The sequence below is a fragment of the Castanea sativa genome, chromosome 11 (assembly GCF_040712315.1).
Source record: "Castanea sativa cultivar Marrone di Chiusa Pesio chromosome 11, ASM4071231v1".
In the NCBI taxonomy this organism is placed as follows: Eukaryota; Viridiplantae; Streptophyta; class Magnoliopsida; order Fagales; family Fagaceae; genus Castanea; species Castanea sativa.
Genome location: NC_134023.1, coordinates 39,503,887 through 39,509,595, shown reverse-complemented (window position 1 = coordinate 39,509,595; position 5,709 = coordinate 39,503,887). Strand labels below are relative to the sequence as shown.

General features: G+C 36.3%; 1 pseudogene; it reads right to left on the bottom strand.

Annotated features, from left to right (window-relative positions):
- Positions 1-388: 388 nt before the first annotated feature.
- Positions 389-1,547, bottom strand: LOC142616488 (F-box/kelch-repeat protein At3g23880-like; annotated as a pseudogene).
- Between the last annotated feature and the right edge of the window lie 4,162 nt (positions 1,548-5,709).

The following is a 5,709-nucleotide window of genomic DNA, read 5'->3' as shown; positions in this document are numbered from 1 at the left end:
ACATGATATTGGAATGGTAACATGCTCACTAGACAAGCACATGGCTGCTCTCTTTCAACATTCTCAGCTTTAGAGCTTTTTTCAATCCATTCTTTTTTTTTTTTTTTTTTTTTTTTTCATTTCTTCTTTTAAATTAAAGTCATGAGAGCTCAAATCTAGTTTTTCAGACACTACCAGAGGGACACACAAGCAAAGAAGGATTAAGTTGGCCATGTATTGCTTTTGTTAACATCGTCAGACTTGGGTATGTACACAACAAACATCCACTTACAAATACTAATATGTAATAGAGCCACAAAAGGTTAATCTAAACTTGGGATAAAAATGATGCTTTTAGCAATACTATCACGCCTACTACCGAACTAAAGGAAATGGAATAACAAGGGTTTCACTTCATCCATACCACTAATGACTTCATTCTCATATGCACACCACCATCTGTATAGTAAGACAACAAGTTTTCTCCATCAAGTAAAACAAGGCTCTCCATGAAAGTAGCTACATATGAAGGATGTTGGATATCAGGATCCTTCTTCTCATGTAGAGTTTCAGCGTCAATCAATACAAACTTAAATTCCTCATTCCTCATTGGAATAATGGTGTAGCAGTAGGAAACCAGAAGTGAACCATACTCGGTAAAGGCAAGGCAAAAAGGTGCTCTTTGAATTGGTACAACAAAAAGCTTATTCCAAGACTCAACCACACCATACTTCTTCATCACCCGTATGGAGTATTGGCTGCCATATTCTGCAAGTGTAGTGAAAGTCAGTTTCCCCTTGAATAATGCCATACAGTAGGAATCGCCAGTATAATTAGGCAGTGCTAGCTCGCTGAATGTCTCAGTTTTGACATCAAGTGACATAATAGACCTTCTCCGAAGAAGCCATTGTCCATCTATGATAAGTGCCATCCAGTACAAAGCTCCACTAACAAATGGGGCTGGCTCAAGCTTTGTTAGGGTAGAGGATAATACAGTCTGTCGATGAGATTTCAACCCTTCTCCATGAATCTGAACTTAATGTGTACACCTCAATCTTTTTTGCAGATGAAATCTTGACAACCTTGTAGTCATCATTCTCGGAATGATAGGCTAATCCGAGTCTAACAGACTCTTAACTTTCCTAAGCAAGTATCGGGCAACCTCTTGAATTTTCTAATGCTGGGGTTCCACAAAAATATAACGCCACCCTCCAAAATGGATAAACACAATAAGTCATTGCAGGAACCCACCATCTTGGCAAACGTAAAATTAAAATGACAGTACAGAATGATGTGTCGGGAAGAGGACGAGCTATATGGCGAGTTATTTCCCACGAGGGCAAGTGTATGACATAACCATTTTCATGATCATGATTTTTGCTGACGTTTTTAAGGTGAGTGGAGATGAAATCGTGACTGGTGATTAAGGAGTCCATGGATTTGGATACGCACCTGAATCTCATCACTGATTTCACCGGTAACCTTTCCATGATGTTCAGTACTATGTCGTAAGGAATATGGTTATTGTTCCTGTGTCGGAGAATCGGTGGTTCTCTCATTTGGGACATTTTACTTTAGAGACAGAGAGAGAGAGAGAGAGTGAAGCTTTGCTTTGGGAAGGAACTGCTGGGTTGCTTGCTTTTCTCTTTGTAGTTTGTATTCTCATTTGGAACTCACTATGTTGGCTATAGTTTTGTATTCTTAATTTTCATCGCCCGAATCTCTGTTTTCACCGCACATTACTCACTTTTGGTGGGTCCATTAGATTCATATATAAAATTAAAAGTTTTCATTGTTTTCTAGCTAGCTATGAAGCACGGGTGCGTTTCAGGAGTCGGGTGCGGGTTTGAGTACGGACGCGGGACTCAGCAATTTTTGAAAAAGGTAGGTGCAGGTGCAGCGGGACTCGGCAATTAAAAAATTATAAAAAATATTTTTATTTTTATTTTCTATATATTTTTACTATTAAAATATTCTTAAAAAAGATATTACTGTACTTTGATTCACAAAACAAAGAAAAAAGAAAGCAAGAAACACAACCAAAAAGAAAACACAAAAAAAGTAACAAATATTCAAAATAAAATTGAGGAATGACAAATTTAGGGTGTTTGGGTCTCATTCAGAGCCGATTTCGGCTGTTCCGGCAAGATTCAAGGCCGATTTCGAAATGTTTCGGCCGTTTCGGTTGCCGGCCAATACGACTCGATACGACCAGATTTTGGCCGATTCGGCACGAGTCAAGCCGCGTCGGCTCAAGTCGGTTGAAAAAAAAAATGAAAACACGTGACAAACGCGGCCCGACGCGGTACCGACGCGCGAGCAGCGGCATCCCTTGTGCGTCGCCACGTCGGACGCAAGTGCGGCACCTCTGGCGCCGCGTCCGTGCATCCTAGCTAGCTAGTTAAACTAGTAAAGTCTCTAATAGTTGAATAAGAGATCTGAAGTTCAATTTCCGCTAGACCAAAGGAACGGACGCCATGAGTTGAAACTCTCTTTAAAAAAAAAAGTTAAAAATTTTCAAATATGCAACTAATTTTTTTATTTTTGCCCTAAAATTCGCATGAAGTTCTTTTTAATTCCTAAATTTTAAAGTTTAAAAAAAAAATCTAAACTAATGAAAACATTATACTTTTTGTTCATTCTTGGCAACCCTAGTCATTAAACTTTATAAAGAGATCAATTGAAATAAAGAGAAAAAAAATCATTCATAAACTTTGAAAAAGAAATTTTATACCATTAAATAGTTTCAGGTGACTAGTTCACCTTAGAGCATCTACAGCAGATGTGCCAAATGTCAAATATTTGGCACATTTGGCACACCAAACACTAAAAACCCCCTTTTATCAGATGTGTTAAATGTGTCAAAATTTTGCAACATGCTACAATACCCTCCCAATTTGCCACAGCACGGACAAGCCATGGCAAAATATATATTGTTATTTTATTCCGTTTTCTCTCTCCTCATCACAGATATCTCTCTTCATCTTCTCATCTCTGTCTTCTCTCTCATCTCTGTCTTCTCTATTTGTCTTCCACAACATGCCGATCACCAAAGGCCACCACTCAACGCCGCCAATCTCACCAAAGACCACCATTCGATGCCGCCGACCATCTGTCTTCTCTATTCTGCTTCAGGTTCTTTTTTTTTTCCTTTTTTCTTTTTTCCATTCACGTTTTTTGGCTGTGGTTTGATGGGTGGGTTCAGATGGGCGGATCGATGGTGGGTGGGTTCGGGTTGTGGGTGGGTTGAGTTTCATGGGCTGTGGGTTATGGCAGTGGGTGGGTTGAGATGGTGATGGGCGGGTCAGTGATGGTGGGCGAATCGATGATGGTGATGGTGATGGTGATGGCGAATTGGTGGTGTTGATTGGCGAATCAGCGGATTCGGTAGCGATTGTGGGTTGATTTTGGTGATTGTGTTTTTTTTTTTTTTCCTGGTGATTGTGGATGCAACAATTTTTCTACTTGTTGTTGTAGTTGCTGTTGTTGATGATGATGATGGGGGAGGAATTTAATATATTATTTTAATGTGATACAAATATTAATTTAATGTATAGAATTGAAGAATAAAATATTTGATAAATGGGATGTTGTAAAATGATGTGGTAAAATAATAAAGTAGGCTTTTAGTGTGGCAAAATGACTTTTTTTTTGCAACATTTTGCTACGGATGCTCTTATGTTCTTTTTTTATACACGTAATTGGTTCCGTGTCATAAATTTCAATTTTTTTACTGCAAAAGGATAGTTTCACCTAATTACTAATTAGTCATGCATGATAAAAGTTAATAGGATTGGATAAGGATTATAAAAAATAATAAAAATAACGTTTTCAACTGTTTAGGAAAAAAAATTCTTAAAGTTTAAGGATAAAAACAAACATCATACAAATTTTAGATACGGAAACAATACTTTTGCCAAAAAATAAAATAAATATAAAGTAGAAAAGAAATTGATTAAATAAAATGGTTTTGTTTTTTGACTTCAGGTCATGTTTCTTCACTTTTACTGGCATGAGTGCTTTACTTGTAGCTATCCCATTGACAATTTTAAAGTTTTGAAAGGAAACATGGAAGCATGACAGGAGAAAAGTGTGAGTTTTTCTTTTTATCCCATATTTTTAAAATTCCTAACCTATATAAATCTTGTACCAAGGAAAGGAATTTAGAAATTACTTTGAAAATTTTTAATTTTATATATATACTCTTATCATTGGAATGGACTACTTTTTAAGTTATATTTTTTGTAATTTATAAACATCTATTATTGCTTAAGTTGTAAAAAAATTTAATTACATTAAAAGTCAAATTCTTACTAATATAAAAATGAGAAGAAAGCACTTCATATCTACAAGTCAAAAGGCACGTCCAATTTTACACCCAACTAATGTATTAAGTTGTAATTGATGTATAATTAAAATAAGTGCAATTACATTCTCAACCAAAAAAAAAAAAAAAGGTAAAATTACACTTTATCACCCTAAATTATTACACTTTTCACACTTTACACCCCGGTGTTATTTTTGTTGTTATATTTAACCGAATCTTGATACACATGACAAGCACATGCTTCTTGCTTAGGTGGAACAAAGTTAAAAGGCTTAAACACCCTTCTTCAAAATCAATTAAAACAAAACTTAAATTTTCCACATCTCAGTCTGTCCTGCGTGTGTGCCATCCTCTTCCCCAAATTTAGTTTCTTGTAAACCCTAAATCCCCAATTCGGAAATTGCCTCTGCTCCAAACATACCAAATCACACTACACCAAATGATGTCTATCGATCTGCAAGGACAATGGGTTTTAATAGCAGCAAGAACAGGTTTCCAATTTGACATGAGAATTACCAGTTGATACAGGATTTAATTACTAAGGCTCCATTTCTATTGAATAGACCCCAATATGAACGTCGTTGGTGAAAGGCTGTTCATCTTTTATATACTCTCTTACAACCGACTTAGGTGTTGATGTAATATTGTGGACTGACAAAATCGCTAGGCCTATTTTCAAAGACTATGTAGTAAACATTAGAAAGAAGGGAGATGAGGACAGGCATAGTCTCTCCATTGATCTACACCTTGGTAGTACAAGCTATTATCACGACAATGCCATTTTAAACGGTATGGAAGTGTTCAAATTGAGCAACCCAGATGATAACCTCGCAATACCTAGTCAGATGCTTCCGTCTCTACTTGCTGCCTTGGCAAACAAGGAGTCACAACAAAGAAAACAATATTCATTGCCATTGGAGGTGGTGCAGGCTTCTTAGTGGTGCTCACTTTAGTGTTTATCTTGGTTCTCTTGAAACTAAGAAAGACCCAGAGACAATTTCCAAATAAGGGATTTAGGGTTTACAAAGAACTAAATCTAGGGAAGAGGATGACACGCACAGACAAACAGGGATGTGGAAAAGTTTGAGTTTTATTTTAATTGATTTTGAAGAAGAATGTTTCAGTTTTTTAATTTTGTTCCACCTAAGCAAGAAGCTTGTGCTTGTTACATATAAAAAGATCTTGTTAAATATACCGACAAAAATAACACCAGAGTGCAAAATGTGATAGTTTAGGGTGCAAAGTATGCAGCCGGATAATTTAGGCAAAGTGTAAATTAATGCATGGTTTAAAGTAGTAAAGTGTAATTTTCTCATTAAAATAGTGTTTTTTTTTATATAAGATAAAATTTCTACTCTACCTTAATCTAAGTGTATATATGTGTGAAGCTTTCTCCTGGAGAC